We start from the raw sequence: 10,467 nt of genomic DNA on the forward strand, positions 1-10,467 counted from the left end.
TTGAAGTCACATAAAAAAGAAGGATGTCACATGTGTATTAAAAAGTATAAAGGCATACATGAGCAATGTATGAAGTCAAACTTTACAAATTTTAAAAATTATGAAGAATAAGAATATTTTCTTTAGAAGGAATATAATATAATTAATTAGACTATCTATCTATTATATTTTTTAGGTTTCGAAAAACAGTGTTGAAAAACAGTATTTAGATGTACTGAACATATTTTATTTGTTTTAAGAGTCTTTAAAGAGTTAAACTCAAGTGGAATTGAAAGAAATCACTATTTTTTTTTAAAATAAAAAAATACATCGAAGTTTAAATGTTTAAAAGGTTTTAACATAACAGCAACGTAAGCTGCATCAAGCAGACTTGTTATACCGAAAATAATGGAAAACCTATGAAATTGTTTGACAATAAACACTCAGTTTTCATCTATAGTCAGCAAATAATCCGAAATCGACTTTTATTTCAAATTGAAACTGAATTGGGGTGTTATTTTCATAGTTCTATAAACTTCCGAATAATACATTTTTCGTTCAGCACCCATTTTACTTTTCTCGTCTAAATCGGATCGTTGGATTTTTATGAGTAAACGCGTAGAAATGTCGCCAAGATCTTTTATAAAAAACGAAACTTTTGAAAGATTGCGTACTTTTCTAAACCAATTCTCAAAATCGGAGGGATAACTTCCTGAAAAAATATATGGGTGCTATTTCCATCAGAGAATTATTATTTTTTTTTCTTCTCCCGCTAAAGAGTTGGAAGGGGGAAAAATAAGAAATAGAAATATTCCCCATAACAAAAATTTTTTTCCTTCTTCTTCCTATTTCTTGAAGGAAAAAAAAAAATACATAGAATACGTAAATTGTTATTGCACAGTTTGGGAAAATATTTGTGATTTTTTTCCAATGTAGCCTCATCCAGATTTGTTTCGCTCGCAAAATGTATATTGCGTCATTTCTAAACAAATAAATGGGAAAAAAAATTATTTATGTATTATTTTGTGTAGAAGATATTAAAAGCAAGAATAAAGTGCTCTATGAAATAAATGGAAAAATGCTCTAATTACCCAAACGGAACTTGATTTTATGTAGTTTTTAAAATAGCGCTAATGAGCTATTGGCGATAGCTTTAAAATCCTTAATGATGATCACGTGCACTACAATTGAGATCGGAGAGCATATGGTGTATATTAACACCCGGCCTTCGCACCGCGGTCCACACCATGTGCGGACTTTTCCGGCTGAAAAACAATCTGATTTAACACTAAGCTTTTACAACAGAGAAACAATTCATTGGCGAGAAATATATTTACTTTTGAAAAATCAATTCATTGCACTGATGCATTTAACTACAAGTATGTCAGGTATACTATAACGCTACAAAGAATATCAGTTACACTAGGTAGAATAATAGTTTACGGTGAGTATTCCATTTTCTAAATGAGCCCTACAAGGTCCTTTCTCCCTCAATAAGGTTTCAGTTTGAAACGGATTCTACCACCTCATGTCTGGTCGTTCCCTTTTTGTCGATTATTTTTCATGCGCTACTCTATTTTCAATGAAAAAGTTTGAGTGATGATATTCATGCAAATTAAGAATTCAACATTCATTAGAATTTTATAACTTTCATACGCCTCCTTCTTTTAATGAAATGTGTTTACGGACAAGAACAAGTTATCATCAAGAACGAGAACATTGAGTAGGTTCTCTAAAATTAAACCCAAGTCCAAAAATAAAGGATAATTCAGAATCACACGGAAATCGTACTCGAAAGTAAGAATTTCATCTGGAGGATTATCACACATATCTTCAGGAATAACATGCTTGTGTTACAAGTTACACCAGATGGCAATGACAGTCCGTCACAATGAATAGAAACTGAGAGAAAGAATTGTGGCAGTGAGTGTAGTTTGCAAGTCGCATCCGAATAGTTATAACACAGAGGATGTATGTAGACGATTTATTCCGAGGTAGAATAACCAGCCGCTTAGAATGTGAACGTACTCTAATGGCAGCTGCTCGGTAAAACTCGTAATTGCAGAATGTAAGTTTTGGCAACGGTTCCAAGAGAACAGAAACAGCAGCAGACGTTTAAGCACGGGTCGTCCACGAGTTACAACGCTGAGAGATGACCAGTAACAGACAATAAATACCAACATCAGGCCTGTCCTGCCAGCAGTTGTCAGATACGGGTATCACAGTTTCGAGGCATACTGTGTATAAATGGTTGGATCAGTATGGCCCGTATGCTCGCAAGCCTGACCGATGTGCTCCACTCAGGTAAGCTCACTGTTGTTTCATCTGGACACATAACACAGAAGTCGTGAGTGGTGTTCGATAGCCTGCAGTCTCATTCACGTCAGAGTCCCTTTACCACTAAGACAATGTCATTGAACAAGGATTTTACTGTAGTGTATGACTGCTCATTTGGGATGGATTTTTTCTGGTTTCCCGAACATATATGCATGTTCAAATTCGAACCACGATGTCCCAAAATTATCGAGACACCTTTTTAGAACAACACATGTGTGCCTGTTTATGGGTATCATGGGAGCAGAATTTGTATTTATAGATGACAACACGTGCCGTCACTGCGCAAACATCGTAAGGGATTGCCTTTGATATGAGGGTGCCCCCTGTTTGGAACAACCAGCGTCCTCACCCGATTTGAATTCAATCGAGCATGAGTGGACATGTTCAGCCAAAGATTCGTACCCGGACAACCATGTCCTACATGCATACCAGAACTTCGGAGGGCGTTATTTGTTGAATGGTGCAGTATTTTCTAAAATCAGCAGATAATTTGATAACTAGTATGACTGGACGTTGTTCAGACAATATTGCTGATTATGGGAAATATACACACTTTATTAACTATCATATCAACTATATATTGCTAAAATTCTATAAGGGAGACATCGTTTCCAAATATTTCAGGGAGCCGTAGTTTTGTTAATACTATCATAGACGTACCATCCTTTTGTTTTGATTTGCAGGGGGGAAAATGATGTCTACTTTTATAAGTTTGTCACGTTTAATTTTGCTTTTTAACATTCATTAGGCAAACTCTCATTATCTCTTATTTAAGGACATGAATGTATATAAAAGTTTTGAGCAGATGTACTTAAAGTTCACGAAGTTCTTTTTATTCAAACATTTAATTATTGAGTAGAAATTTTTTTTTTTAAGTGATGCTCAAAGTATTTTTCTTGAAATATTTGACATCATATTTAACATAAGAATTTATAATTCTTAATCGCAAGCTATTTATATTCTTTATACAACTTTTCCTAAGCACCAACAGATTAAGTTTACGATTTACAATCTATTATAATTATTATAGGAGTATTACCTCCATAAACGCCGTAACGATCTAACCGTCAAAAAAACCATTTACAATTTTTTTTAACGCCAAAAAGTTTCTTTTCTTAAAAAAATAGCCAAATATTTATCCTTAAAGAAAGTCTTTATGAAATAAAATAACCTCTCCAAAACGTTTTTTTTTCTCCTTCCTTATTCTTTTCTAAGGAAATAATGATTACATAAAAGGTGACAGTTGCCCGGATAAAAAAATAAGGAGGGTGGGGGAGATTAGAAGATATTCCTGCATCTGTAATGTCACATCTTATTACGGGTGTCTAGATAAGAAATGCGATTATATCGCCGCCAGATCGATTTGCATTTTTTTTTTCCTGCTACACCCTCCTTTTTTTTCTCTTCCTCCTCTTTCTGTTTAAAAATGAAATGACACGTGTATATTTGTCTCCATCCCCAGAAAATAATAATCGCACTAAAATAAAAATTCCGGAATCGGAAAACGTTAAAAATGTAACTGTTCATTTCGCCGAAGGATGGCGCTTAAGGGATTAGGTACCAGTAATTGAGATTTATGTGGATGCTTAAAAGAATAAGCTGTGTTTTACTCCGAAGCGATGCCTTCTCACAAACAATGTCACTGTTCATGTTCTTTTCATTCTATCTTTTATTCTTGTTCTGTCTCTCCAGGTTGTTCATTAAGATATCGCTTGCGTGGAATCCAAGGATTTATTTGGAACGATTAGAATTTCGTTTCTCCACCCCCTACTTGTTCTAACGCAAAGAGGGTTGATTGCTTAAGGATTAAGGGATTCATTGAGAAAAGTCTACTTCTCCTGGGTGTGGGCGAAGAAGATGCGACTTTGTTCTTTTCCAGGAGTGCATGGGTTGAAAGAATTCTGGAAAATTATGTTACATTTAATTAGAACAATTTGGGATGCGTTACGCATTCTTGATCATAGCGGAAAGGTGTGATTGTTTTAAATTATAATTTTGGAAAGCGAAATTCTTTGATATCTTTTTATGAAAACGAAAGCAATTAATCACAGACAGACTTGAAATGATAAGTTTAAGAACTTTGCTTGTATTAATTAAAAATATGTAGAGAAACAATTGTAAGCTTCTGTAAAAACTATAATTAAACTTTTGACTAAGTTTTTCCAAAGGAAGAGTTCAACGTTTTTTTTTATTATTATTATTATCAATTTTTTTTTATAACCGTTGTTGAAGAATTAATCCAATTTCGAGTTTACGACTACCAATGTTCATCTCCATAGTCTTGCCATTTTGAACGCAATCCAGAAGAAAAAGGAACTCCTGGATCAAGTATTGGTAGAAATTTGCCTTTGTGGAAGGTTTTTTGATGAAACTTAATCGCATTTGCGTTACATAAGAGGAAAACCTCACACGGTTGACGACAAGGGCACTCTAACTCATGATCCGATTACCACTGAGGATATTTCGCGTCAGCATTGTGGGTGCGTGTCGGATGCGGAATTCGTATCGAACAGTCATTCCTGCGGTTCGAACCGGGACGCCTCTCTCCCTTCGGAACTTTTAACGTACATGCTCTTGACACAAGGATGCACAATCAATGGGGGCAAAAGTGGACCTCAAAGACTTTTAACTTGTCCCCTGAACTGTCAAAAATATTAATAACATTAATAAAAATTAAAAAAAAAATTAACAGAAAGTTATTGATCTGGTTTACTGCCTTTCTCAAAGTATCGGAATGTGATAATTTCAGTTTCATTATGAAAGTTCTATTTATGCAATGGGTTCAGAGGTTGCAGTGAAAGCAATAAACTAAAAGAGTAAATAATAGTAAATAAACTAAAAGAGAAAAAAAAGTAAATTACACAAGTAGATTAGATGAATTAAAAAATAAATAAATAATAATTTCAAAATTCTAGCAGCAGTCATCACATTCATTTGACACTCTTTTAGTAACAAATGTTGTTCTATGAATAAAAGTGAAAGTTTTTAGTAGTAACTCTTAGGATGAATCGAAATTTAATTATCTTTTTTTGTACTTACACAAATGTACCATAATTTGCTTTTATAATCTAGTAAGTAATATTGGTTAAATTTATACGTAATAATTATTTTTTATTATCTGCACAGGAGCAAAAGATTAATTATAGATTTGTAACTTATTCACATTACAGATTCCAAGTATTTTCTCGCATATTTATAATTACAACAGCCCCTGTCTCTGTATTTTGTGGTCCACTCCTCAAAAATATAGTCAAATATAGTTCCCTACTATAGAATTACAATGATTAAATACATAAACAAGATATAGTTTTTTATTTATTTTTTAAGTCAATTCCTACTAAGGTCAACAAAGAAAAGTTTTATTTTAGTTACTTTTTATTCAATAATTACAATTAATATATATATATGTAGAATCACAATATTAAATGGCAAAATAGAAAGCGAATTTCCTTGCAATTTTCCTTTCTATATCCTGTTAAATATTTTAGGTAAGAGATATTTTTTTCTCCCCTAAAAAACTAAAATTAATGAATTAAATTTAATGAATGAATTAATATCTGAATAAAACTGTATTAACATCAAGTGACATCCACTACAATTATCCACTACAAGTATTTGAAGTTGAGTGGATGGATAAAAGGTATTTTATGAACGATTGAAAATGTTAACAAGATATAGGGAGAGTGTGAACTAATAGTAGGAATTGAAAAAATACTTTACACAATTCTTATTAAGCTTAGATAGTATTTTTTAGAAAAACAANTATATATATATATATATATATATATATATATATTGAGAGTGTGAAAACTAATAGTAGGAATTGAAAAACCATACATTTTTAAAAAGATATCGATCCTATATTGCTATTAAATGATATCCAATGCTTAATTCGGTTTTAAATTCAAAATAAAAATAAATCCATTCGAAGATACTCAATGGAGTTTTCAGACTGATTGAATTTAATAATTTAATTTCCGCATTAAAAGCGTATTATGGAACTTTGATTTCCTGATAAAAGAAAAAAAAAGAAAAAGAAAGAGCTTTCACTTTCTTTCTTATATCTCACAAACTCATTTTCAACTTAACAGCACAAAACCCTTTAAATCCTACGAAGAAAAATAACAAAAATCAATAATTCGGTATAAAGCAGAAGCGGTTACAACAGAGAAAAAGATAACATCGAAGCTATTCTGAAAAAAAAAAAAAAAGTTTTGAGCAAGAGTAACGCTTCTCCATTTTAACAAAAACTCGATACAATGAGAAAAAGAAAGAAAAAGTTTAGACAGCCTTTTCTAATCAAGCCCCCTCGACAACGAACACCAAATAAAGAGTTCGCTTTTTTTTGTTCCTTTTTGAGAAGGTTTTGCGGAAGTGGAAAAAATATTTATGGGGGTCATTACGGGTGGAAAGCAAACCGAAAAGGAAAAAGTGGGCACCTAAATCAGAAGCAGGAAACGGCTTCAGGTTTTTAGGAGTGCTAGGGGAGATGTTTTGGAATGTTCCTAGAAAAAAAAACACTTATTACTTTTAATCAATTAAAAGCCTTTAAAGAAGTTTTTTTCTCCTTCCAATGCCCACCTAGAGAATGAACTTTCGTCATACAGACATCTAAAGGGCAAATTTACTGGCCACTCTTTCATGGACACCCTATTAGGTAGGCCAAAGTTGCTCCCACAGTAAGGACAGATAGTACAGAGAAGGAAAGAGCATCTATGCCTTGCCCGGGATTCGAACCCAGAACCTTTCTTGATGCAAGGCCAGTTCCCTGACCCCTAAAGAAGGTGCCTTTAAAAAAGTAGGCTCACCTATTTATATCTAAACAAACATCACTACAGTGTGGTAAACGAGAAAAGCACAGTAGAACACGTACAGCAAATACAAAATATCAGGTACAGTGGATAGAAAACCGTTCTTATAAAATTTTCACTTTTCTGAAAATGACCAAAGTAATAAGTCGAAAGGGAGAGTGTTTTAACTCGGACCCCAGATACCAAGGGTCAATTTTGATGTTTGTGCCATCCAAAGATAGAAGTCTATAGTTAATACATATCTATAGTTAATACCTGGAACAACAAATACTATCTTTTGTGCAGGCGACCCTTTCCAAACATGTCAAGTAATTGTTTTAAAAATTTCATTATCAATTTTCAATCTCTTTCATTGGAAAATATAATCCTATATCAATTGGTAACAGAACTATTGTATATTTCAGTACCAGAATGTTATTCTCTGCGAGATAAAATACCAATTTTTTAATTAGGTCTAACAAAATTGAAAATAAAAAATGTATCCTTGTTGTACCCTAGACAAGTCTCAGTATTGTAGCTTAAATCAGTGTGAGGTACGTGCAACCAGTATCTGAGAGTCAGTTAGCAAAAATAAATTACCCTGTTGATTTTGCCAATTACAACAGATAAAATTTTGAATGTTCTCAGAAAATATAAAAAACGCTGATAAAATTACTCTAAGATAAAAATAACTGCATTAATGAAAAGTTTTGTGGCTGAAATAAAATGGCGCTGATAAAATTACGACGAAATTCTTGTATGATGTGGATAAAATGCTATGTAGATTTTAAAAGAAATAAAAACCGCCGGAATTACATTGATGAAATAGGGAGATCTTATATGACAGATTAGACAAACAAACTAGAAAGCTTGCATCGATGAAATAGGGAGATTCTGCAAGAGAAAAATTGGGCAGACAAACTAAAATATTGCATTGATGAAATAGTGAGATTCTGCAAGAGAGATAGAACAAACAAACTAGAAAGCTTACATTGATGAAGTAGAAAGATTTCGCAAAAGAGATTAGGCAGACGAACTAAAAAGATTGCATTGATGAAATAGAGCGACTGGACAATCAAACTAGAAAACTTGCATTGATGAAATAGAAAGATTCTTTTAAGTTATATTGGACAGGTAAACAGAAAGCTTACATTGATGATATAAAGAGATTGGACAAACAAACCAGAAAGCTTGCATTGATGAAATAGAGAGATTCTGCAAGAGAGATAGTACAAACAAACTAGAAAGATTACATTGATGAAGTAGAAAGATTCCGCAAAAGAGATTGGGCAGACGAACTAAAAAGATTGCATTGATGAAATAGAGAGACTGGACAATCAAACTAGAAAACTTGCATTGATGATATAAAGAGATTGGATAAACAAACCAGAAAGCTTGCATTGATGAAATAGAGAGATTCTACAAGAGAGATTGGACACACAAACTAGAAAGATTTCATTGATGAAATAGAGAGATTCTGCTAGAGAGATTAGGCAGACAAACTAGAATACATTGATGAAATAGAGAGATTCTGCAAGAGAGATAGTACAAACAAACTAGAAAGCTTACATTGATGAAGTAGAAAGATTCCGCAAAAGAGATTGGGCAGACGAACTAAAAAGATTGCATTGATGAAATAGAGAGACCGGACAATCAAACTAGAAAACTTGCATAGATGAAATAGAAAGATTCTTTTTAGTTATATTAGACAGATAAAGAGAAAGCTTGCATTTATGATATAAAGAGATTGGACAAACAAACCAGAAAGCTTGCATTGATGAAATAGAGAGATTCTACAAGAGAGATTGGACACACAAACTAGAAGGATTTCATTGATGAAATAGAGAGATTCTGCAAGAGAGATTGGCAAACAAATTAGAGAGATTGCATTGGTAAAATAGAGAGATTCTGTAGCGCAGTTATGAAACTACAATCTGAGTTATGTATAGAGTTTGCGTAGAAATTTTTTATTTATTTATTTGTATTTTTAAGTGTTTCTTTCCTTTTTTTTTACATCTAAACATGCACTAATTTAATGAATGTCCAGCAGCATAATTATATCCAATGTTCTGCAATTAAACTTATTAATCATAAGTTCTGCTGCAGAATGTTGCTCTATTTTGCGAACATTTAATTGCAAAAACAAATTAACTTACCTAGTTAAATATCATTTTATATAACAATGAAAAAAAATAATGAAAAAAAATGAAAAAAAATAATGAAAAAAAATAATTAACAGCATATAAAATTATCATCGCGACTTCAACATAAACTGTTGGTTTCAACATAAACATTGATCTGCGCATATGTCGTGCATATGAACAATTTCTGCATTAGGGAATGAATGTATGAATAAAAAAAAAATAATGTTGATTTGGAAACTAAAGACCTCTGTTACACATGCTTAAATTATAAAGAAAAACTTACTATTGAAAAGAAAAGTGTTGCACTCTTAAGTAGGAGAATTCAGAGCATTTGAACATGAATCATTCCAGTTCTTTGCATTTATGGTCACCTGCAATAAAAAAGATCATTCATTTTATAAAAAGTTCTTAAAACTATAAGAAGAAACACCATTGCAAATTTTTAAAAATTTAAAATTAAATTTTTTTGCGCCTAAATCGATAGTAAGCACTTCCACGAGCATTGTTCAAAATAGAAATTCATATCAATAAGAAAGATACTCAGCTGTTTGAATTGACGCACAAAAGAGGAATTGTTTGTTCAATCAATTGTGATTTGATTAATTACAAATCACAGGCCACGAAGATAAGGAGAGAAAATTTCAAAATGAATAGCAGCAATTTAAAACATAAATAAAACCATGAAATTATTTTATATATTTTTATACTAATGCATACATAGAAGTATGCAAATCATGGATACAATAATATATAAGCAATATATACAAATAATTAACATACAATTAATCCACATATAAAACTTTTAGAATATTTTAAGTATTTTAATTTTCTTTTTCTAGCTTGATTAATGGTTTAAATTGTTGCATTTATTTTAAAATTTTCTTACTTTACGTAAAACTTTCATGTTTGTGTGGCCTCACCATTATTCTCAATTTGGTTACAATTTTACACAGAGTAGCTAAATTCAAGTACCAAGTAGCCAAAAATCTGGCCATTTGTTATACATTTTATTATACAAAAGAGCTATGTAATATGTGTTATACAAAAGAGCTTTTGCTCAGAATTTTGGAGGATTAAACATAAAAAATATTTTTTCATGATTAAAGAAGCAAAGCATTTTCTGGTGTTCAGTTTATATGCAAATAGGCAAGACCCTTAAACTCTCCAATAAGCATATCTTTCACCTATAGTAGAGGAAAACCATTTCCTAACAATAT

The 10,467-nt window shown here is 31.9% G+C and overlaps 1 protein-coding gene across 5 annotated transcripts in view; it reads right to left on the minus strand.

Moving 5' to 3' along the window:
- LOC107454759 (xylosyl- and glucuronyltransferase LARGE1) overlaps positions 1-10,467 on the minus strand; it is a 163,869-nt gene that overhangs the window by 69,504 nt on the left and 83,898 nt on the right. For all 5 annotated transcript variants that reach the window (XM_071179043.1, XM_043040565.2, XM_043040567.2 and 2 more), the window contains one exon: positions 9,534-9,621. The gene's annotated coding sequence lies outside the window, so the exon portion shown is untranslated. The remainder of the gene's footprint in view (positions 1-9,533; positions 9,622-10,467) is intronic.

This window comes from Parasteatoda tepidariorum, chromosome 3 (genome assembly GCF_043381705.1).
Source record: "Parasteatoda tepidariorum isolate YZ-2023 chromosome 3, CAS_Ptep_4.0, whole genome shotgun sequence".
Taxonomy (NCBI): domain Eukaryota; kingdom Metazoa; phylum Arthropoda; class Arachnida; order Araneae; family Theridiidae; genus Parasteatoda; species Parasteatoda tepidariorum.